At 45.5% G+C, this 25,763-nt stretch overlaps 1 protein-coding gene across 6 annotated transcripts in view; it reads right to left on the bottom strand.

Annotated features, from left to right (window-relative positions):
- Adra1a (adrenoceptor alpha 1A) overlaps positions 1–25,763 on the bottom strand; it is an 88,441-nt gene that overhangs the window by 6,443 nt on the left and 56,235 nt on the right. The window lies entirely within an intron of this gene.

The raw sequence follows: 25,763 nt of genomic DNA, 5'->3' as shown, positions 1-25,763 counted from the left end.
TTTAACCATGATATTTCTCCCTCAGATTGGTCTAAACAATGGGATGTGGCACACAAAAGCCCTAACTAGCTTTACCAAGAGAGCCCTGAATGACACAGTTAAAGGGATCTCTCTACTAAACATAGAGGTGATGATAATGAGCAAGTTATTTTACAGAAATCAGTTGATGTTAGATATTTTAACTACAGTTCAAGGGGATATATACGTGCCATTATAAAAATTAAATATTGTGGATGTTTCCAATGACTCTGGTAACATTCCTAAAGCACAAAGTGGCCTCCACTCACAGATTGAAGGTATGTTGGGTCCCGCCTGAAGCTTCAGTGAGTTACTATCTTCTTGGTTTTCAGAGACTGGCTGAAATACTAATTGCTTTTGTGCTAATTGTTTGCAAAAACCCAAAAAAACAAAAAACAAAGTAATGCTCTGCTGTCTCGTTTATTGCTGTCCTAGCACGATCCCTGCCCTAGGTATGCCTTGTCTGTCTCCCACCAACAGCCACCATGGACTATGCACTGCCCCGATGCTGGACACCTGTAAGTCCATGCCCCACCTGATAGAACAAGGACTGTAAGTCACCTTCCCCCTCCCTCAGCAGGAAGCAGCTTGGAGATATCATTGCCCATTTTTCATAGAAATGTAAGGTAGGAATTGACTGTGGGGAAATGGAACAGTGGTCCACTTCATGCTTTGAATACAGCCCTTGCTGCTGTGTTGCTGGGACTTATTTTTAAAATGGCCATGTTTCTTTCTCTTTCTTTTCCTCTCCCACGCTGACCCACCCTTAGTTAATCTGGGGGGTGTTTGTGCATGGGCGGGGGAAATAACAGATAACCTCCTTCCCCATCCTAGGCTGAGATATCTGTTCTGAGCACACACCCACCTTAGGAATCAATAATTCAGATTTCGGGGATGGCACCAGAAGGTAAGACATCTCTCAAATTAATAAGTGAATTAATCAGCTCTTTAAAAGCCTTCTGTTCCCCCTGATGGGCGGAATCAGAGCCCCTGCAATAGCAGTCCCCTGAGCTTCTCTTTTGCTAGCAAAGCAATAAAAAATCTTTTGCTTTTTTCTCAAAAGCAAAGCAAAACACAACACAACAACAATAACAGATTGGTTCCTTGGAGCCACCTTTTACTCTGATGCAGATGGGACATGGTTCAGAATTCCCTCCCTCCTCTATGCTGGAGTTCTGTACGTTGATGAAAACCCCCACTGTACGAAATATTGGCTTGGGAACTTACGGCCAGCGGCCTTCAACCGTTCTTCCTGTTGATGCCTTTGATGCTACAGTCTGCTTGCCTTCTCAGTGTTCCCTGTGACTCCTAATGTTTGTCAATTGCTTGACCATCAGGTCCCCCCAGTCCCTGGCTTAACCAGCTTTAGAGCATTATTGCTTCTTATTGTTATTAATCTAGCCCGACTCACTACCACTTTTTCTCATTTTTTTTGTCCTCTCTGGTTGAGTCATTGTGTCTTAAATGCCCCTTTCAATGCCCTTTTCTTTCTTCTCTACCTACTCACACCTTATCCATTAATGTGCACTGTGGGAATCAGGCCTCTGGTCCTTTACACAGTAACCACCACAGAGCCCTTCGCAGCACCGAGACAAGACCATGGGGCCCCAAAGTGGAAACAGTCTCACGGATTCTTTTATCAGGTCAGTTTGATCGCGCTCAGGCCTGCAGCCCTCCCAGCCCAGTGTGCCGTATGGGCCACTCCCAGACCCCCAGGAGTGCCCAGCAAAGGAACCGCATGGCTCATGAGACCCCAAACAGCCCTCTCCGTTCCTCTTGGACGGGCTGTGGAAGGCCACCAGGACCCTCCCTGCACCTCCTCCTTTTCCTTCTTCACTCCCAACTCCTGTTCCTTCTTCCCCTGACCTTTAGTTACAGTTCTATGCACACCCGGGTGAGCGGGTTTGGGACAGTCTTAACATACCTGTGGGCCTCACGTTTTCTTCCTGAATAAAGGCTGAATGATAATTTCTAATGAACACACACAACCTTTTTCTTACCGTCCTGATTCTATGTCTTTCTTTCCCTCTCTGTGATATGGGCACACTTGCAAGCTCCTCTGGCAAACAGAGCGCTGGAGTCTAGTGGAACAGCAACTTACATACTGTGGAGCCCACATAGAGCCAGCATGGTGCTGGGGTTGATATGAACACGTACCACTGAAGCATGGTCCCTGCCGAGTTTTGTGTGTCTCAAGGAAACACACACACACACACACACACACACACATACAAGCACACACACAGGCACACACGTGCACAGATGGTGGGTGCTGACTTAAAAAAAAACACATGAGGAAGTTTTGTTCTGTAGCTGCAAATCTTCTAACATTGTCCCATCGTCATAACAAAGTCCTGTGTGGCCGGGAGTGTGTCTCCAGCCAAGTGGTGGATTCAACCCATGACATACAACTCAGTCATCCTCAGTGACACAGGAAGAATGGGACACCTATTAGTATTCCCACTTTACAAGGGAAGAAGCTGTTGCTTAAAGAATTCAAAGACCTCAGGTCATTCAGAGCGTAAGGTGGGGCTGGGATTTGAAATGAGACCGTCTGATTTGAGGCACTGTTTCTTCATGGAATCTTAAAAGACATCAGAACCATGGATTTCTGGGGAAAGAGGGTGAGATGAAGAGATGAAGACTACCACTGGGGGAAGCTGAATCAGAAAGATGCTCCTTCCAACTTCACCTGAGGGGTGGAGAAAGCATCAGTGTTAACGGCTCTGCGTGACTGCGGTCAGCTGTAGGAGGCACTCATCCTGTGTTATGATGCCTATATATCTCCTGTCATTCCTCCAAATAGGGACAGCGATGTGATTGAGGGAACCGGCTTCACCTTTTCCTGTGCTTCATGATGGCAGGTGTAGCAAAAACCACCTCGTCTGGAAATTTCGTCACTCTGTATACCAGTAGACAGCTAGACTTTCTTTATTTGAGGAATTTCAGTTAACAGGAAAAAATAAATTATATATATATATATATACACGAGCTATGAATATGAATGTCACTGAAGTGATTTGAGAGCTCTGGAATCTCCCACGACCCTCCCAGGACCTCTGCTTACAGAGTCCGGTTTTGCAAAGACGAGTCTCACCCTCTCCTCCTGGACACCTCCTCCCACCCCCTTTCCTCCCTCTCTGCCTGTGTCCCCAACTGCAGGTCTGGCTGACCCAGAGGTAAGTACAGGGTCTCCCTTCTCTGCACCTGTGGAGGGCAGGCTGTGCCCTCCTGTGAACTACTCCAGGATGCCCAGAACAGTGGTTTGGGGGCTGTGCCGAAACCTGTGTCACTCCATCTAGTAAAGCAGCAGCTTGCCATGAGCGACTCCATTTTGAGTTTCAGTGCTGAGATGGAATGACTCCGCACCTTGTTTGTACAAGGAAACAACCACCACCTGCCTAGCACAACCATGAGGCACAAATTGATAAGTAAACTAATCGTGCTGATTAAAATGACCACCTGTGACTCATCAAATTAATCAGAAGCACCTAGATGTATGGATGGATCAAACTCATTGGGAAAACCAGGCCCCGGTGCTTATCGAACACACCAGACCATGGAATGAAGCAACCCCCTCACTCGAGGCCCATGAGAGGAGGAGCACCCAGAGACTGGACACAGCAGCGCCCTGACTCTGTCACCTGGTCACCTGTCACAGGCCTTGCCTAGGAAAATTTCTACAGAGAGGAACCTCTGAATCTCTGTCCTCGGGCTTCAGCAGAGTGTGGTTTCTCCTGCCCGTGACAATCTCACGTGGCCCACTCCAAACTGACACTCTGAAACTGCCATCCTCTTGTCCTTGGCCTAGAATACATGCCAGCACTTTGTCTGATTTTTCTGATTTTCTGCCACTTTGCTGGCTCTGTGTCCTGAACAAGTTCTTTGGCTGGTTCATGATCTTATCGATCCACCTACAGTGGTTCTCTGCATTCTTATCTGCTCTCTGCCTCTGCTTGGGAACCTGTGGCTGTCTTAAACCTTCCTTGGCCTTTCTGTAACCTACATGTGTATCATTGTGTAAAGTGTTGTGTGGCTTGGGTGTTAGAAATCAAGACTGGAATAAAAGAACCTGTGATTGCCCTGCTCTGACCACCAGGTGACCCACAAGGATTCAGTGAATTGCCTCTGATGAAGGTGGTGTAGCCCTGGAATTTGTTATTATTCAATAAATTCTGACATTGTGGAAAGACACACACAGTTTGGTCTATGTCAATGACAGAGCTCGCTCACCATGGCTTCACGACAGCTGAGATATAGGATGAGACAAGAAGTTGGTTAAAAAGCTAATTTATACTGAGATAAGGATGTAAGAGAGTCCCCCGCCTTAATCCTTCAGGGATATTTTCCTGTTAAGCCAAGAACTCTCTGGATACTGACTTTTCAGACACCTGAGTAAGAGATGCCAAACAACTTCCCGTAATTGGTGTCTTCCCCCCCCCCCGCCCCCCATTAAGTGTGTCTAGGCACGTGTCTAAGCCTAGGGCAGACTCTCCCCTTGCCAATCTGACAGTTCCACTAGGGTCAGGTCTGGGAATTCGTCCCTCCTTCCCTGGGAGAGCCATGTGGTTTTCTGAGCAGCTGCTGCGGCCTGGTTAGGGGAGGACTCATAGTGAATGGTAAAACCTTTAGCAACTTTCCAAAGGGTGAGAGAAGATAGCAAAGGGCTGCTGCCCTCCTTTTGGAATTGTTCACATCCCCAGATCTCTTTTTTTATTTCCTCTTCCTTAGGAAGGGGAGCTGGAGCTGGAATCCAGCTTGGAAAACAGCTGCTGTCACCTGGTCCCCATCTGATCCCTCCTCCTGCAGCCTCCTTCTCTGCCCAAACCTTCCCACTCTGAACCCCACCCCTTCTGTGCCCAGCCTCAGTGGCTTCTCAGATTCCTTCCTTCTTGATGATTGATGATGCTTTTTAGGGGGGAAGACAGCTGAAAAGTTCTTCTTGCATCAAGGAAAGGAGCACCAGCGTGGAACCAGCCCGTTCAGGATGGATCCCGACCTCGTCACTGGGCTATGAACTCCGGGTGAGCAGGGCCAGGTCCCTTTTGCTCAGCTCCGGGGCTGCAGAATCCAGCATAATGCAGGCCCTCGAAGGCTCAGGACTTGTGGAGAGTGGCCGGCCTCCTGACTGACTGCATGGCCGGGTCTCCTGCCCTCCCCGTGGTTCTGCCTCAGTGTGGCCCATGCTGTCTTCTCTACCAACAGCCCAGCTTCTTCTCTCCCCGACCCTGCCTTCTTCCTGCTGTGTGGGTTCCCTTTGATTTGTGCCCTCTTTCTGTTCAATCCTCTGGTTTGTCACCGCCCCCCACCAGCAGGCTTGGGTACCTAACACACTAGCTTTCCTCACCAAGCTTCCTAGGAAGAGCCAGACTTTTGGATGACCCGCAGGAGAATAGGGGCTCCTGTTTCTCTTGTCACCAGGGCTAGGTTTTCTTTTCAACAACTTCTGCAGAGTCGGCCTCAGAGGAGCCAGCAGCTCCCTGATAATTCCCCGAACACCTCGCCCTGCAGGTCAGGTCGGCCTCTGCATGTGAATCTGCCTGATTTAATTCTTGGGCTTTGGAAAATCCCCAAACCTCTGGGAACCCTTCCCTTCACTGAGTTCCCTGTCGCTATTTAATTGCTGTAGAGTTGAGGAGTCTTTTCTAACCCTTGAACACCCTGTGAACACCCCCACCAACTTAAGATTGGCCAGATCAAGAAGGGTGCTAATGGCTAAATACCACCATGGCCAGTGTCCTCACCTTGGGGGATTCAGAACGCTCATTTCCACTGTAGAAGCTTCTAGATTCCCAAAAGAAGTTAAAACGGATGATTTCCAAGGGTGCCTTTACGTCCTGTCATTTTATGCCCTGTCAATTGGGAACATTTGCTTCTCATTTTTGATCTTGGACTCATCTGGTGGGCTGAAGGGAGTCGGGGGAGGATTTATCCCAGGAAAGGCTTAGCCACTGGAGTCGTATTTCAGCTCTCGAGGGAGCTAAGTTTTGACTTAATGCTTCCAACAAGAGACACTTAGTTTTCTTCCAACATTGGCCTCCTATGGGAGGTTTCTATGCCTGTTGCTTCAGTTTACTCCCAAACTCAGCGAGAACAGAAGCCTTCTTAAATTTTAACACAGCAGTGGTAATTAGAAGGTTTCTTTTTGGCTCGGAGGTTTCTTCCAGAATGAGGGAAAGTGGTGCTGAAGCAGACAGCCCTGAGTCAGTCTCCTTGGTTCCCGCCTGGCAGCGTCTGTGCTTCGTCTTATCCACCTGTGAACTTGGCACCTTAATGATATCCTTGAGAGATGGGAGCCACGGAGAACCCTAATTAGCGAGAGTCGTGGGATGCTAGACTGTGCAGATGGGCAGGAACTTAGGGATCAGTAATCTCACTTTTACACAGGAAGACAGTGGTTTCCCAAGGTCACTTGGCTCTTTTGTGGCCAAGTCAGGACTAGACTGAGAACCTGCTTACTTCCACTTCCACTCCCCATCTCTGTGCGCCCTTAGCAGCCCTACGATGGCGTGGAAAGTACAAATGGTGACGTGTGCAGCTTTCACTGGGTGACAGCAGGCTTTGCAGGTACGATGGGAAAGAAGGAGGAAAGTTGCATCATCAGTAAGTACATTATGTAAGAAGTTGGGACACAGTGTTCAGAAAGCATGTTGGCAGCCTGTCATATGTTGAAAATTGGAGTTTAAATAAATTCTGTTTTTAAAATGTGGACTCCAAAGGAGAAGCTGATGCTATGTGATCATGGGAGAAAATTACCCTTAATTGCTTCTCATTGTCCTACCCATGGTCCCTCCCATGGGACTGGCACAGGTCCAAGGAGCAGAGGAGGGAAACAACCATCACACAGGTAGGTGCCAGTTCCTGGGCCAAGAACCTCCGGGGACAGGAAACATTCAGACCAGACCAGTTGATGCCGGGGAGAAAACTGCCTCATCCACTTGAACCTCAGAGAAGAGCCACAACAATCAGTGTAGGAGCTGGTCCAAGCTCCGCCCTGCTGGACTCTACCAGATGGCAGGTGCTGAGCTGCTACCTGGTTGTTGTGTCGCAGTGACCTGACTGAGCCCTCCTGGGGTTCGTGTGTGGCCACCTTTGGACAGTTCCCAGCCAACCAGATGTCTTTAGGGTATCCACCTGGAAGGGTGGTGTTATGGTTTGGATGTGAGGTATCCCCCCAGATGTCCTGTGCTAATGCAGGAATATTCAGAGGTGAAATCAGAAAGATGCAAGAACTCAGTGGGGAAGAGGGAAGAGGGCAGGCTTTAGGAGAGAGGAGAACTGGGGAGCACTTAAGGGAGGACACCTGATTTTGTTCATGGAAAGAAGGCTTGGAAGGAGAAATCCAAGGCTGGTGGCTGGAGATGCACCGACATAGGGCACTGATAGCTCTCTGAAGCCCTTCGGCACCGAGTTACTCTGGGAAAGGATGGAGCTTGCTTTTCTTGGGCATGGGGCTCAGAACGGTCAGGGATGCTGGTGGCTCCAGAGCTCGTGTACTCCTTGATAATTGGTGAGCTGTGGACTGCACAGAACGAGAAGAGAGTGGCAGAAGGAATGAGGGACCATTCCCAGAAATAACTAAAAGGAGTGGAGGTTTTACCAGCGGCTCAGGATATAGCTAGGGAAACGCACAATGGAGCATTGGCCAACACAGTGTTAGGCGTTATCTTTTTGTTGCCGATAAGGTCAGGTTCAAGTTTATCAAATAATACCCTGTCATTCAAGACCCTTCACAATCCTCTCTCCAGTTATTCATTTGCTTAACACATAATTTGCTTAGCACCTTCTCTGGGCCAGCCGCTGTTGTAGATACTGGAAAAAGAATTCAGAAACACATACAAGGCTTCTGACGCTGCAGTTCACCCTCTATGAATATATCTATAAATGACTGTTAAGCTGAATCAAGAATTTCCAACTCCAAAGCTTTCTTCCTGACATGGCGGACATTTCACTGCAACTTTGTTGATCCACCGAAGGAACCGTGTGTGGCTGTGGTTTTTTATCCCTGCTCTTCTCTGGGTGACCTGTCTACAGCTATGCAACTTGAATCTGTTCAAATTCTGTCTTCGAGGCTGTGGTCAAAATCCAGCTCATTCCCTGAGCCTTTCTTCCATTATCGTCTGACTTGTTTTCTGACCATCTTGGAGGGTATTTAGCACCAGTAATTTTTTCTCTATGGTACTTATCACCGTCTTTTGTTCTTGACTTATGTTTAAAAAAATCCATTTTTGACTATAAATTTGAAGGCAGAACTTTTTGTGTGTTTGTTTGTCTGTGCTATATCTTCAAACCCAGAATAATTGGTAGCATATAGTAACCTCCTGACTTTATCACTGAGTACATGTCATTTGATCTTTAGGATTAAAACGCACACTTGTGATTTTTTACATCTCCCTTGGTGATGAGCACGATTCTCGATTCTCGGTCTTTATTGAGTTGATGGGGGTGACATTTGTTGATGGAAGAAAATGGCATTTGAATGAAACTCCTGCTTCAACCACTCACAGCTGAAATAACACTCTTAAATAAGGAGTCTGTCTTCACTCACATTCCAAAACTTTATCTTCCCGATCTTCAAGATGTTCATATTTACATGACAACAAGACCATTCTCCAAATAATTTTATGTGGCTAAGTTGCAGGCACATCATAAAATCATTACTTCCAGTACTTATAAAGCTACTTTATAGGGTCCCCTGGGAGGGGTCGATGGCTGCCATGAAGATGCGATAGCCATCATCTCCTCTTGTATCTGTGGGATGCGAGTCTGAGGCCAGACATCATCAATCCAAAGCAGTGACACAAACAACCAAAATCGGTCTCCCAGGAGGAACCGCAAGACTTTTCAGGACCACGTTTCTTTACGCTCAGCTTAAAGGCCAGGACAAGTCCAAGTCCCGACATGGCCAGCAAGGTCACAGGCGAGCTGGCTGGTGCCCATGCAGTAAGAAGTGAACAGGGAGCCAGCGGGTGGACGCTTGTTTCTGTATATGATACCTAACCTGAGTCCTCAGGACAATCCCACTTGGGAATGACATACTGGGCCCTCTCAGTGACCACCGGTTGGCCCAGGGGCATGTGTCCTGATATGGTAGCCATCCCTTAGCATCTTTGTCTGGCTCTGTTTAAAGTATGGATACCTTTCTCTCCACTCCTGCTCCTGCATGTCCCCTCCCCAGCCTGGGGTAAGCCAGGACTGCAGACTGTCTGGATACAGCCACGTAGGTAACCAGCCCTAGGCTCAGAATGGACTAGAGCGCCACCAACCCTGACCTCCAGGAAACATAGACAGTATTTAAATGGATGCAGTAGATACATACAGAAATTTCAATAGCTCATTTTACAAATAAAATGTGTCTTTTTTTCAATCTATAATATGGCTGTGCTAGAATTTTAAAATACTAAACGGGATTGGAACAATTTCATCTTTGGTCTTAAAAAGCAACAGAGTATGGTTCTGTTCTGATCGTAGGCATCTTTGAAAACAAGAATTGGCTGTGTCTCCATCGTTCATGATAAAGGCGAAACTGAGGTAGCTCAGCTTTGCTTGAAGGGGCACTCTCATTCTTCAAACTTAATGAAGCCTTCTGCTGCCTCATCTGAGCACTGTCTGGTACTTTCGGGGGGAGGATGAAGTTTCGGGCAGCTCATCATATCTGGCACTTGAGCCGCCCGCACTGCCGTTACCAGACATGCTCCTGATGTTCCCAAACCATCTCACCCTTAAAACCAAACGGAACTCATCGTCTCCCACAAACCTTTCCTTTCGTCTCCGCTCCATCCTCAGTTGACGGCAGCCATTCCCCTCAGTTGTCCAAGCCAGAAACCCATTGCCACCATCAGCTCCTCATCTCCTGACTCCTTCATGATGGCCATGCATCTAGCTCTGTCCACAGAACTTCTATCTCCTGTCAGGGCCCTTCCTAGTCCAGGTCACCATCACCTCTGGCTCGTCCCCTGTATCAGCATCCTAACTGGCTCCCTGCTGCTGTTCTGGTCTCCTTCCCACCTACTTCCCACACTACAGTCTGAAGATTCCGAGAAAACAAACCCGATTATATCCCTCTCTGGAGTAATCATCCCAGCGCCTCTTCGCTGGATTCAAGATGAAGTACCCATTCTGCACTATGACATCTCAGGCCCGTGGGTCTGGGAGACTGAAAATCTACTTTGTTGGGTAACTAATTCGTTGAGCACAGAGATCCGGTGCCATCCAAAGTCTTAGTTTATATCCTAGAAGACGGAGGATGTCAACTGGCAGGATCTCTAAAACAGCTCTCTAATTGTTTACCCCGAGGAGTGATTCAGCATCCTTTGTGGCCAGGATGTGAATCAGGGGTGAGGTATCGGAGTTTGATTCCAAGGAATACACTTGTGGCTTCCAGGCAGCAGTACGTACACTGAAGTCTTCCCAAGGCCAGGGATGGGAACCCCCTCATGAACTTCCAACTGTTCCAGTGGTAGCCATGACAGTGGCTCTGGGAGCTTAGTGACGCCTGGAAGACCAAAGACAGGACCGAAGGCGCCCTAAGAATAAACACGGAAGGTGGCGAGGGCAGATCAAAGGCAGGGCCAGTGCATTCAAGGCTGCCTTGAAGAGCCCACCCCTCGTGGAGGGCACGGTTTTCTAACAGAAGAGTCGACAGTCCTGTTTCCAAGGGAAAGGTGTTTGCCACTGTGATGGTTTGGATCTCGAATGTCCCCTGAAAGGCGCATGTGTTGAAGGCTGGGTCCCCCATGCAGCAGTGTTTAGGGGGAGGGATTTTAAGAAGTGATTGAATCTTGGGGGCTATGACCTCATTAGTGGATTTATCCACTGATGGATTCATAGAAGAATGGACTATTAAGTGGTGGTGAAAACTGTAGGAGAGAGTGCCCAGGTGGAGGAGTGGGCCCTTGGGGACATGCCCTTGGGGACTCTATCATCATGTCCTTGCCCCTTTCTCTCTCTCTGCTTTCAGGCTGCCATGAGGAAGCATCTTTGCTTGGCCACATGCTCCATGACCTTCTGCCTGGGAACAATGGAGCCAGCCCAGCTTGGACCAGGCTTTCCAAGGCCACGAGCAAAGTAAACGTTTTCTTCTCCAAGATGATTTTCTTAGGTAGTTTGTCACAGTGACGGAGAGCTGACTAACATACCCACTGCGCTTCCCCTCTGAAACGCCCAACCAGTGTCTGCTCCCATGAGGTGCTTAGTCGAGGATGCACCAGGTGACCACAAGCAGCGTCTTCTGGATGTGCTGTCAGGAAGCCATCGAGTTCTTCACCAACTCCAGTGCCTGCCTTGTTCCTTCAATGGAGGAATCAATGGCGATCATGGGAGCCGGCTCTCACCTGGCTGCAGCTATTAATTTCTCTCTCACAGAACCATGTCCACGAGAGGAGAAGAAAGCCATCTTCATACGTGATTTTTAGAATTCATTCACTTGTTGGCTATAAAAACATGCAGATCCACCCTGGCGCTTCCATGTGAGGATAATGACACTTTTTGTTGTTATTGCTTCGGGTTTGATTTTGATGAGTTAGAAATCACACCTGCTTTATGGCTCAGGATGGGTGTTAAGTGTTAGCAAGTGGCTGGCTTCCCTCATGTTTTACATTTTAATAAAATTTACTTTTAACTAAAGAGGGAGACGGTAGGGTCAGGGAGATCAACCAGCAGACAGCACATGGGTTCTGTGACAGAATTCTGACCCATGGCTAGACATTGTAGGAAGAGAGATTTGGGCTACCACAGAGCTTGTCTTCCTCCGGGGTACATCAGACCACCTGTCTCTGAGGCATCACAATGGGGACTCAGGCATTAGGAAACATCGTATTAAACATCTCCTTAGGGGACATTCTAACCCTGATGTTTTGGAGTTTTTCAGAAGCAAACACGATTGTAGGAGGAAAAGTTGGTTGTTTCGAATGTCTTTGCTTCCTTTTTAAAATAATGCAATAGAGAAACTGTAGAGCGGAAGCATTTTAAGAAGCCTGCGTATTATAAGAGTACGGATATACTGTGGGACGTGACAGTTCACTTAGCATGATTTACTTGTTTCCGAGAGCAGCACTCATCTAGATGTGTATTTCCATAATTCCTAAATTTTCTGGGTAGTCTGTTTGGAATCCATTACACACACTTTGATCTAAATTGTTGTTAAAAGTATTTATTATCCTCCTTTAAAACTCCTGAGTCACCAAGAGTAAAGCCGACTGGGCTACAAGTAGGCAAGGACGTGAATGCTCGGAACGGGGCGGGGGGTGGGGTGGGGGTGGGGGCCCACTGGGGGCTGCACACTGGATCAGAGGAAAAACCTCGGTCTTCAGATTCCAGGTTTAGAAAGGGTCCCCCTCATGAATACATGGAAGGTGTCCGTTGCAAGAGGGAAAATGTCCTCCAATTATTTGGGAGGTCTCAGAAAGCTTAGCTTGAAGCATGGACACCTTCAAGGTTAATACCTGTGGCTGGCATTTAGCCATCAAACATGTGGCTTTAGTCCTTATCATGGTTTGAGCTCATGACCTATACAGGCATGGGCATCTGGGTGTCTCACAGGAATGTCTTAAGTCCAAAGTGATGCCCTCATCTGTTTGCCTGCCAGGGTTCCCATCTTCATAAGTGATCTTTAAAATGCATTCATTTGTTGGCTATAAAAACCCTGGCACTTCCTCCCTGATGCCACCAATAGATTATACCTCTGAATATCGCTCAGGTCTCTCCAAGTCTGTCTCCATGGTCCTCCCGACTCCAAGCCACTGGACCTGTTGCCTAGGAGCCTTCTCCCTGGTCTCCAGAGGGTCTGCCCCTCTCTCCCTCTCCCCCAGATGATCTTTGGGAACTGCAATTCCAATTTGGTGACATCTGTGCTCATGTGCTTCCGACACCTTGCAGTGCCCTTACATGAAACCCAAAATCCCCGGAAGGCCATCTGTCCATGTGATCTGCCCTCCTCCTGCCCTCCCTGTGCTGCCTTCTCTGGTCACCTTGAGCTGTGGGCGATTCTCTGTTCTAGACCTCCACTCCTGCTGGCCTCCTTGCCTGGAATATTCTCCTCTCCTCATCTGCTTTGTGGTGCCAGCTCCAACTCACTGCCTGGGTCTTAGCTCAAATTCTACTTCCTTGGGTAAAGAGTCTCTGATCCCCTCTACCCATCCACACACCCCAGACTCTGGCCCAGGAGAAGTTCACTTGTTCAATACCATCAAAGCCTCCTATTCTTTTCTTAAGCATCTATCACCATTGTTCTTATGAGATTATGTGGGTTGTGATTTAAAACATTAATTGACCACTGATTATGTGCCAGACATCATGTAAAATATTTCACAAACGTCCCATTTAACTCTCCTGACAACCCTATGTGTGTATAGTAGCAACCCCCTTTTACAGATGAGGAATCTGGGGCTTCAAGAGTTTAATTCACAATAAAGAGAGTAGCTGAGCTCAGATTCATATCTGGATGGATATCCACACTTTGTATTTAATCTCTTGTTTATGTAATCTGTCCCTCCTTTGCTGGCTTTATGGTGAACATGGTGCATAGCGTTACAGTACTTGGAGTCCAAAGCAAAGACGCTTATCCAAGTGGCCAAAAAAATTTATCACATGTCCCAAGGACTATTTTTTAAAGGAAGCAGAGACATGCATAATTTGAATCATTAAAACAAAAATAAAATTCTTGAATACTAATAATCAAGTGTGTTCTGGAAAGTCATGTTTGGACACAGGATAAGCTTTGTACACTACATTCTATCCAAAAAAAAAAAAAAAACCTCCAACAAAACTCTATTAATAAAGCATGCCTGAAAACAGAGGTATTAGGTGAGAAAGTATCATCTGTCATTTATAATACAACATTGCAAAAGTCCAGGCCTACAAGAGAACTGCAATCCTCAGCTCTCGAGGGTGAGGGCGGGGAGATAGGGAAATGGAAGGAGAGATGGCGACAGAAACAGTTACCCTCTAGGGCGTGGCGTCTAAGTGTGCATTCCTGACACAGACTTCCAACTCCTACCCTTGCTGCCTGGGAAGGCAATGGGTAGTTTGCTTAGTAGTCAGTGACAGAGGCACACCTATTATCTATCGTCTCTGTGTCTCTGTACCCAGCATGTGGAAGCACAGGGCCTGCTGTGAGCAGGTTCCACCTCCACACTGGGACCCCTGCTTTTCTTCTTCACATTTGCCAGCTCTGCACCTGTGCCCAGGTACCGCCTGGTTCATCAGTGCCCACCCTATTGCTAATTTTCAGGGGTACTTTGAGAGGCCAGGATCTGTACCTTCAGACCATCTGTGAGCACACAGGTTCCCCCTTATCCCCCAGGGGTATGTTTCAAGGCTACAGTGGGTGCCTGACACTGCACACAGCTCAGAGGGCTCTGCTTCTCCCTACACACAATGCACACATTTAGTAATGCCTTTTCCATCTTAACTGAGCATTTATTGGACACCGTGGCTGCAATTTTTGCAGTGTGAAGCATAACAGGAAAACTAGGAACAGTTTCTTTGGCTTCTTCACAATTTCCTGGGGAGAAGGTTCATTTTTAGTGTAGATTTTAGCAGCCCCAGATGTGAGCTTCTTCCTTCCTTATTAAGTCAAGAGCTCCCGCTCCTGGAAGCACTTCAGAGCTTTCCTTTGACAGATTCAAACTTATCCAAACTGCCAGCAACACTTCTCCTGTGCTCTGGGACTCTTACAGATCGAAAGTGTCCCCCAAAGGGGAACAGTTGAGTCAACAGAGGTGAGCCCCTCAAGGAGACACTGGGAACCTGGCTGCTCTGTGGCTCTTTGCTTCTTGGCCACCATGAAGCGAGCAGCTTTGCTCCTCCTTGTGCTGCTCACCATGAGGTTCTGCCTTCGCAGACTCAAGAGCAATGGAGTCAGTCAACCATGGACTGAAACCTCTGATAGAAGGCAAAGTAAATCTTTCCTCTCCTCCTTTTAACTTGATTATTTCAGGTATTTGTCACAGTGACAGAAAGATGGGCCATGATTAAATAAGTGTCACTTGAACACAAGCCCTGTGATACCATGACAGTTGACCTCATAACCAAGATACTGCTAAGGGACTAAAGGGTGGGTCGCACATACAGCACAAAGAACCCAGACAGGGAAGGATTCAGGTCCTAGCGGATGGAGTGGGGCGGCATGGGATTTCATCCCGCTAGGCAAAATGGTAGGCAATTAAAAACTAGTGCATTGTCCATTTCCAGAATTTTCCACTTGATACTTTCAGACTGTGGCTGACAACAGGTAAATGAAACCATGGAAAGGAAAACTGCAGATAAGGGGTGACTCGTGCACTTTGGGAGAACTTCCTATATTCAGAGCATTGAGGAAGGCACGTTCACGCCAACATGGTCACAACTTCCCGAGTAGCCTGTTAGGGGGTCACACCTAACTGCACCTATAAAAAGTTGATGTATAGTCTTGTCCATCTGTGAATCTTTCCAGACTAGGTTGAGTTCAGTTAGGTGAAGAGTAGCCTTTTTTCTGAGTTGGGCTGCTTTCAGGCTAGAACTGAGGCCACGTATTTACTGAAGGGACCCCTAGGCTTTCTGCCCCATCAGAAACCCTGTCCGTATTTTTGTCTCCTTAAGATGAAATCCTCCCAGCAGTCAGACATAGTTTATTTTAGGTTTGTAAAGTTTCACGATCCCATAACACCTAAAAGAGTTCCTCAGAACATGGCGAGGGCACTGATGGTGACTCTAAGGACAGCGACCTTCACAGTGGATGTAGCTTACCAAGCACTAAGTGCAGGCTGGTCACCCTTCACTGCCTCACCCCATTTCAGCCCCAGAAGGCATGCCCTGTGCATCTCCACTTTACAGACGTGCAGAATGAGACCCAGGGAGCTTAATAATTTGCCGAAGAATAATCATCCTGTAAGATTAGGCAGGGTTGAGCCCACGCCTGCCTGGCTCCAGATGCCGCTCCCTGCCCCAACACCGCACTTGCTGAAAATCTGTTCAGCTGCCTCCTGCTGCTGAGTAGTAGTTTAACAGTGCTGAGTGCTTGCTGTTACGTTTCCACCAGCAAAAATTGGGTTCTAATTTCGGAACAGACACAAAGCCACTTCAATCAATTATTAAGAAACTACCAGCCAGGTGTGGTGGTACACACACCTGTAATCCCAACAACTTGGGAGGCTGAGGCAGGAGGATCACAAGTTCAAAGTCAGACTCAGCAACTTAGGCCCTAAGTAACTTAGTGGGATGCTGTCACAAAATAAAAAAATAAAAAGGGTTGGGGATGTGGGAATGTGGCTCCGTGGTTAAGCATCCCCTGTGGTTCAATCCTTGGTACAAAAAAAAAAAAAGTAGAAATTGCTGAAACTTTTTCATATAATAATTTATAGTGGCTTTCTTTTGGGAATGAGTTTATCTGTATCCAGGTACCAAACAGTTTGAAAAAAGTCACTGCATCAAACGATTATTGTGTTTAAGTTACAAATTAATACATGCCAAATCTGTAAAATCTATAATATCTCCAATTGGTGTTCCCGCTCTGTGCACAGGAACACGTGTGTGCATGCACAAAAATACACGCTAAATAACAATCAGCCAAGATTGAAATAAGAACACGCTGTAAACAACTGGGCTTGCATTGATAGTACTTTCTTTTAGGACCTGCTTTTTTCATTTAATACATCATGAACATTCTTCTATCTTAATTTTATTTCAGAGAACAATTTTTCATGACATCTTAGCATTTCATAATACGAATTATAAAAAGTTTATTTCTTCTGCTCTTGCTAATTTGAACATTTTAGTTCTTTCCAAGTGTTCTCTGTTAAAAATAACTATGAAGTAAACATTTGTGTGGCTAGATTTGGTGGTACCTTTTGGAACATTTTCTCAAGACAAATTCTAGAAAAGGATTCTGGGTTGTAAAATATAAGATTTTGGATCCATGTTTACGAATTTCTCTTTGGAGAAGGCAAATATCCTTGCACTTGTGCCAGCAATGAAAAATAATGACAATATGGTGATGATGACAACAATGAATGACTGCGAGTGCTCACTAGGTACCAAGCTCTTAGGTTTTCATGCGAGGCCACACCAATTAATTCATTTTGATAAATGGTATACTTGCCAATAGGAAATATAGTTGTTGAATTTTATGTACCAAATGATAACAAAGATATATGCATATGTGTATAAGTATGTATATTTTGAAGGATTTTAGAAAACATTGATAAAACTATTCTCAAAGACAATGACTAAGATGCACACAAAAATATCTATCAATGATTTTTCAGTAGAAGAGTAAATAAAAATTGCAATGCAGGCAACTTGGAAAGATTGAAAATGACAGCCCCCCTCCACCATCCTGCCCTGCAGGAAGCCAAAGCTGGCTCCCTGCTGAGCCTACACATACTCCTGGTTACACAGGGAAGATAGGAGTAGCTGAAATGGACGTTTGATCAAACAAGCGGAAAAAGAACAACAGAATTTAAACAAAGAAAGTGGAAATCAAAGAATCGGAAAGCAGACAATCACTAATCTAACTGGCACGTTTAATTTGATTCATTGAACAGACCCCGGATTGGACATGCCCCTGAGAAGCCCGACCACAGTTGTAGGAGAAAAAGTGCAATTGGTCCACCAGTAATCAAAGGAGGTCCTTTCAAATGGTGAGAAGAGTAAAGGCAACTTCAGCGACACACCGTCTGCAGATAATCTGAGGATTCTGGGCAGCACTGACGACATTGGCCAAGTTCTCTTCAGAGAGGGAGAATAGATTGCCATAACTGTTAGGACAGAATGCTACAGAAATCTCTCGAGACCTGGTCCCAAGCTCAGTAAGCAAAGGTTATTGACAGGGAAGGCCTGCCAGGCTGCCCAGTTTCGTGGCACAGCAGTCAGAGTCCCTTCAATAGAAGTTTATATATTTGTTAGAGGAGGGACAAGAGCAAGCTGGAAAGGACCTTGGGTATGGCAAGCTAGAGTTGACCTTGGGTGCAGGTGTCTGGGTAACAACAGATTTTTTATTTAGTGACCTGGGGTGGGGGGCATAGGAACAGGGTGTCTTAAGTTTCTTTTTCTTGGCAATTTATAAGTTTGGGTTTTGGGTTAAGATGTAGTTCCAGAATTAAAATGGTGTTACTAATGTCTAGGATACTCAACATAATAATGATTACAGAAGACATAAAAATGGACAAAATTTACCCTTACAAGTTGTTGGATCCAAACAGATTATAGTCAGGCTGTGTATGTATTTCCAGAGCCCTTGAGCAAGCGGAAATCTTCCCGATTCACCTCCCAGGCCAGCACCATCTTGAAGCCTAGACTGAGAAACAGCCAGACAGCCAAGATTCCAGGCCCTACAAACCCCAGGGTCTCCTCCACTACACGGCTTGAAAGTAGCCACAAACATCATGCAAGTGACCATGTGGCGTGTTCCAGGAAGACTTCACCTGTGCACAGGAAAACTCAAATGCCATGTCACTTCTATACGTCATGAAAAAAATTCTTCATATTTTTTTCAATTATTTAAAATGTAAAAAATCATTATTAATTCATGGATTCATGGTCCATTCAAAAAAGGAGGCAGTTTTGATATGACACATGGGCTGGTTTGCTAACACCCAGAGAAGGATTTAGCTCTTGCTTTAAGGGGAATTTGAGAGCACACGGGTTTCTTCTACACCTTGATTATTAAGAATGTCATCAACAGTACCATGCTGGTTTTGTTACTGTAGCTTTGTAGTATAGTTTGAAGCCTGGTATTGTGATGGCTCCTGCATCACTCTTTTTGCTCAGGATTGCCTTGGTTATTCTAGGTCTCTTATTTTTCCAAATGATTTTGTTTTTTCTAGTTCTTTGAGGAAGGTCATTTGATGAGAATTGCATTCATCTGTATAATGCTTTTGGTAGTGTGGCTACTTTTTTTTCAAACCTTTATTTATTTATTTATTTATTTATTTATTATTTTATTTTATGTAGTGCTAAAGATTGAATCCAGGTCCTTGCTCATGCTAGGCGAATGCTCTACCCCTGAGCCACAACCTCAGCCCCAGTGTGGTATTTTAATAACATCAATTCTGCCTATCCAAGAACATGGGAGGTCTTTCCATCTATACACAGTGGAGTATTACTCAGCCATAAAGAAGAATGAAATGATGGCATTTTCTGGTAAATGGATGGAACTGGAGAGCATCATGCTAAGTGAAATAAACCAGACTCAGAAAACCCAAGGTGGAATGTTTTCTCTGATATGTGGAAGCTAGTCTAAAATAAGAAGGAAAAAGAGAAGGGGGGTCAGGGGATTCCCATCAAAAAGGAGTAAGACTGGTGGGTTAGATAAAGGGGACGAAGTGTAGGGAGAAGAGACAGAACAAGGAAGAAAGAGGAGTGAGTGTGCCCTGACTTTCCTACGTACAGACGTGAACATACCACAGTGAGTCTCGCCATCACGTTCGTCCACAAGACACTAACCAAAAAGAAAAATAAATCTAAAAGCAAATAGCAGAAAGGTCAGTTGAGTAGAGGGGAGGGAATGGGAGGGAGAGGGGGCAGGGAAAGGGGAAGGACAGGGGACTGAACTTGACAAATTATATTCCACGCTTTTTAGATTACGTCAAAATGAATCCTAATGTCATGTGTAACCAAAAAACCCAATAAAAATACAATAAAAAGAAAGTTAGCAACAGGAAGCATGTTCAAAAGTACAATTTCTAGAACGATATTCTAGAAGATTAAGTCGATAAAAAAAGAGAAGAAAAGGAGACACACACAATGGAAAAAACTCCGTATTTGTATAACTGCATACTAATGCTTTGTTACCAGGAAAATAAAAGGGGCACTTTAACTTAAAAAAATCTTTTTTCCTACATCTGACTTTTAAAATGACCGAGAGACAATTATCAATGCAGTTGCAATGAACACCTCATTAGACTGTGTCCCACTAAGAAGGACCGAGACTCCTGGAAGCGGTGTCTGATTCCAGGTCAGCGTGGGAAATGCTCAAGAACCGGCTCTTCAGTCTGCAGGCAGGACAGCCACAGGACACTGCAGGGCCACAAGGAAAGGGCTCAAAACTAACTTGGAAGAGCTGCCACTCAAGGCAGATGAGTGAGGCTGGGCGAGGGGTCCCCCAGGGTGAAAAATGGCGCTAGGGAGTAGCAATGTGTCTCAACCTGTCAATTCTTACTGAAGCTGGGGAACAAGAAAGCCTCATCGATTATCTCTGAGGGAGCCTGAATAACCAGCTAATGATTTTGAAAACAAGTGAGTAAAGACTCTAGCATTAATTCTGTTTTTCTCAGGAAAATCTATAGTCCCAAGCTCTTCATAGGTTTTTCCAGACAACAAAGGAAGATAGAGCGTCAGTTAGAATGTCAGCTGCACGTTCCCGAACCTCGCAAGGATTATCATACTTAATATCTTAAACCGATAACTCCTACGGGCTTCAGGGTGGCCCAGGAAAGCACTAGCTTCACCACAAACAGGAACGAAGGCTTCCAAAGCCAACCACCAACTTCCAGGAAACACAGGAAGATATTAGGCAATACCACGAAGATGAGGCAGCAAGATCCAGACGAGGAGACCCTGCCCGTTCAAATAAAAACCAAAGCTCCAAGGAAAAGGACAGAGAGCATGCTAGAGGGGAACTTGATTTAAAAAAAAAATCCCAGAAACACAGAGAGCAAATCATCCTATATGGACTTTATTTGGATCTCAATGAAAACAAAAAAATCCTAAAAGCATTAGAAGGGAATCGGGGAAAGGTGACCACTGACTGGAATTGGATGGGGAGGGCCTGTTGGGGACTTTTGGTCAGAGAGGCTAATCCTGTTGCCTCCATCCTTCTCGGGAAGAGCGTAGTGGAGAGGTCCCCAGCCACATGTTTACAGGTGAAGTTGTGTTTCCACTGGAATTTGCCTCAAAAGAATCTGGGTGGAGTGAGGAATCCAGGGAAGATAAGGACCCCCCCCCGCCCCCCGAGTCTGTCTTTATGAATGCAGAAGTCCCACAGTCACTCAGAGGACATAATGGCAGAAACCTGGCCACAGGAGACTGTCCCTGGGGCCGGGCGGCTTCATGGAGGCAAGATTCAGGGACGGATGCCCCTTACGCACGCACGAGGGAGGGGAGGGCGTGTGGCACCGGGAGCCATGCCAGGGACCTAGGTAGAGACGTTCTTACGTTGGAAAGGGAGGATGGGAGGCCTGGAGGTCAGGGGCGGCCTCTGGAGGGGCTGCAGTGATTACGGGGCGGCTGCGAGGAGGTGTGGTCCCAGAAAGCCTTTGGACAGGGCCTTGTGTGAGAGGCAGCTGTGTCCAGGACCAACTGGAGAGGTTTATGCACTCAGGAGCAAATATTTACAGAGACGAGAACAGAACCAAGTGCGAAATGAAGAGAATCCTATCAGAGCATCAGTTCTCAGTGTTCTCCAAAGGGTCTGAAAGGTGGAGAACGCGGTCGTAATAAAGCTGAGACACTGTTTGCCTTTCTTGCTCTCGTTCTCTCACCAGAGTGTGGTGCAATGCTCCAGAGAGGACCTGGTGCCTCCTACAGCAACCGGTTGAATGTGGAGGCCGAGAGGGGAATTGAGCTGTCTCCTATAGCCAGACGTTAAAGAGATTCACAAAGGGAAAACAAGTTCAGTTTCAATTATTTTTCCAACACAGAAAAGCACGGTTTCCTTAACCCATGCAGAAAGAGCATGTTTTAAAAAGGACTCCCAATACATCAAGCAGATCTAGACACACTTATCCCTTTGCTTACATAAGGCATGAGTGCCATTAGCTCTCACCTACCCCTGGCCTCTTCTCATTTACTTTTTGTTCAAAGTTCATTTTTCATTCCCTAATTATTTCCCCAGGCAGAAATCATAGCTCAGTTATCTTGACAGGTCATTTAATGTGTGCGCAGGGAAAGTCAACTCATTTATTTGTCTCTCAGGACTCTAGTGAAAAATAGAGCTAGCATGGTACTGGCCTGTAAAAAAAGACACAGCTAATAAAATACATTAAAGTTTACAAATCGGCACATTTGGTGGGAAGGCGTATGTACTTTACCATTCTTCAAAACCCAGATGAAAAAAATTCTTCTTTAAGACACTTTCTGAAACACTCACTCACTCATCTGCTACCAGTCCCATTTCAACATTAAATTTCCTCCCTGTGTTCCTGTGACACTTTGATCTTCCTCTGATGGCATTTATCAGCCTCTGGCATGTTATAGCTGGCTGCACTTCTTTCTGTTTTCCCTCCTGGCCAGGGACCTCTTCCATAGGAGATATTTTGCTTTCTTCATATGCTTCCCAATACCCCTTACATGGAGACTCCTGTGTACCACATTTCAATAATGGATGTGAAATTTAATTAGTTAAAAAATGTCAGGGTCAGCTGCACTGCACTTATTTATCTAATGTAAGTAGTTGCTTAAAAGTTCAGGGCTGGGTTCCAGCCATGTCACACTAATGCATATATATCCATACATTGCATAATAATAGAATTGGGTATTATGCAAAATTGCCGCTTGTAAGCATACGGGGGTTTGATCTCTAGAGGAAGAAGCACACAAGATGAGCTCAGTGCTACCCTGACTTTCTCCCTAGGAGCGTTTTCCAGCTGTGTGCAGGGAAGGGGAACCCGAGCAGAAAGCATACTCTGGGTGGAGGAAACAGAGGCTGCTACTCAGGGATACTGAGATGGATGGAATTTTCGAGCCAAGGTGAGAGAGGAGGAGGAGGCTGGCGGGGAAGTCCCAGCAATCTGCAGAAAGGTGCCCTTGAACCTCATCAAATATTTAGCTGTAGAAGCACAGGGTAGGTGCCTGCAAAGAGATCCTGTTGAGGCCCCGGTTTTAGGCTTTGCCACTGCTTCTGGGGCAGCCTGCTTCTAAGATGTGCTTATCTGGGGTGTCAGCCGAGCCCAGATTATGAGACAAGGTTTCCAGTCTAGCTTGTTCCACCTTCTATATGTCCTCATATGTGTGACCTCTGGGATCTCTCTTAAGACAGGGAGAATAAGTGCAGATTTTGGATTATTAGCCAATAGATTCGATAATGTGGATGAAACGGACAAATTCTTTGAAATATGCAAATTTTCAAAATTGATTTAAGAAGACAGTGGACACTTGAATCAATCAATTTATATGGAAATTCAAATGATTTAGAATTGCCATGCAATTTGGAAAAGAACAAAGTGGGAGAAGGTATGCTCTCTGACTTTGTGATTTAATAAAAGGTACAGTAATCGAAGAAATATTGCAATAAAGTAAGGACAGACTGATGAATGAATAGAAGAGATCAGGCTCCAGAAACAGACCACACATGTGAGTGAGTTGATTTTTCAGCAAAGGTACAAAAGAATTAGATGGGGGAAAGGAAAGTCTTTCCAACAAACGGTGTGAGAATAATTGAATATCCACACGTAAAGGATGACCCCTGAGTTGTGCCTGATGTCTTACATCAAAAATTAATTTGGTATATATTATTAACATATAAAGTTTGGATTATAAAGCTGTTAGAGGAAAATAGAAAAATTCTCTTGTGATTTTAGAGTAGGGAAATACAGGACTTAGAAAGTAATAAACATAGAAATACGTAAATAAATTTCACCAAAATTAAAACTTCTGCTCATCAGAAGATAGTTATTAAGGAAGTGAATGGACAAAATAATCTGTGAGACAATATAGGCCATATAAATATCAAAAAAGTACTTGTATCCAGAATGTATGCAGAGATATCACATCTCAGTCACAAAAAATCCAGTTCAAGGAACAGGTAGAAGACTTGAATAGACATTTGAAATAGGAAGATAAACAAATGACCTTAAGTACACAAAAAACGATGCTCAGCTTCTGAGTTTGTTAGCTTTATGATACCACAGCAAAACCTGAGAAAATATCTAATTAACAAAAAAGGAGGAAGGTTTATTTTGGCTCACGGTTTTGGAGGTTTCAGGCAATGACCTACTGGCTGCCCCATTGCTTTGGGCCTATGGCGGCACAGTATACCTGTCACAGAGGAGGCTTGTGGTGGATGGGGCCCACTTACAAGGTGGGGATAAGAAAAGTGGAGAGAGGAGGAGACCAGTGTCCCTTGATTCCCTTGAAGACACAGTGATCTAAAGTCTCCCAGGAGGCCCCACCTTTTAAAGGTTTCCACCCTCTTCCAAAAGCATCCAGCTGGGACCAAGCCTTTAACACAGGGGACACTTAACATCAAACCACAGCAGCACCATTAGTGCTCGGGAATATGGGGACTAATGCATAGTAAGACACTACTATAAGCCCGCGACGTCACGTTGCAGAAGAACGTTTTGTGAATTTCTCAAAAAGTTAAATCATACACCTATTATAAGACCCAGCTGGTTTCCTCCCCAATACTTTCCCAAGAGAAATGAAAACACACCCACACAAAGACGTGTATATGAACGTTCACAGGAACAGTATGCGTACCCGTCCCCAAATGGAAATGGTCCAAATGTTCACGAAAGGTGAACATATTCAAAGTTATAATGTGCATGATACACTCTGGAAAAAAAGAGGACGATTTATTTATGTGTACCACACAGACAAGTCCCCAGATCATTAGGGGGAATAAAAGAAAGGGGGCAAAAAAGAGGCCACGGCGCACAGCCCCCTTTGTGCATGATTCTGGAAGTCAGAAAAGCCACAATGCAGCAACAGAAAACAGATCAGTGTTTGGGGACAGAAGGCCACAATCCGTGGGTTCCCTGGGCCTCAGAGTTGTGTTCTGAATCACTGTAACAGATACCAGTTTGCTTAATGAACAAATGATCACATTAAGTGGAAAACCTCTAAACCGGAGGTTTGGGGTCTAGTTCCATAATGCACAGAGTTCCATCTCTGTGTCTCGTTGGCACAACTCCTGGGGCTCCAGAGGATGGCTGTGGTAGAGACCAGTGACATGACGTGTGAAAAGAACTGCAATGACAAGATCTGATAGAAATTTAATTTATTCTTATGGCTTGATATTAACAACGAGCGAGAAGCCATGAAATTGGAATTTCATAGCTCACCAGTGAGGCAGCCACGACTTTGTGTTGAAATTGGCTTTGTAGACACACACACACACACACACACACACACACACACACACACACACACTACTCATGTTCCATCAACGTTGGTTCTACAAGTTTGGGGCAAGGGCATGAAATTTCTTTTCTAATGTTACTGGTGATGCAAATGCTCATTCTAGGCTAGGAATCCAGTCCTAAAAGATCAGTTAGATGGTTTCTCATTGTGATTGCCCAACTAATTTTTCCACTTACAGTCATCTTTCTGGTTTGCTTTGGGTGGTCTCAATTTATGGTGGTCATCTTGGCATAATCATTAATAGTGCTTTCTTTGTTCTTCAGAGTGTCATGGGCTGGACCATAAATTAACACCAAATTCATATTTACTGAATAGAATCAACAAGGTGAGAATTATGTCCACTCTAAAGATAAGACAAATCACCTCTGGACTGGGTTATCACATTGCTGTAGAGAAGGAAGACCAAAATTCTAAGTAAAGCAAGACTTGGCTCTTCTTGTGTGGTCACTGTGTGGCTAGAGTTCTATACTGCTGTCCATATATTATCTCATTTAATTTTTCAAAAGTGTTAGGAGGCTACTAACACCTCTAGGCTATTGCAGCTTGGGAAACAGGCCAAGAGGCTAAGAAACCTGCGGAGGCCATGCAATTAGTAGGGCAAAGTGGACGTGACCTCCCACACCTGAGTTCCCCTCCTCTGCACCCAGTGCCTTACCATGGTCACCATGTCCTCACTGTTCGGAGAA

Source organism: Ictidomys tridecemlineatus, chromosome 14 (genome assembly GCF_052094955.1).
Source record: "Ictidomys tridecemlineatus isolate mIctTri1 chromosome 14, mIctTri1.hap1, whole genome shotgun sequence".
NCBI classification, from domain to species: domain Eukaryota; kingdom Metazoa; phylum Chordata; class Mammalia; order Rodentia; family Sciuridae; genus Ictidomys; species Ictidomys tridecemlineatus.
Note: the sequence above shows the minus strand (reverse complement) of the source record. Positions and strands in the feature narration are given on the sequence as shown.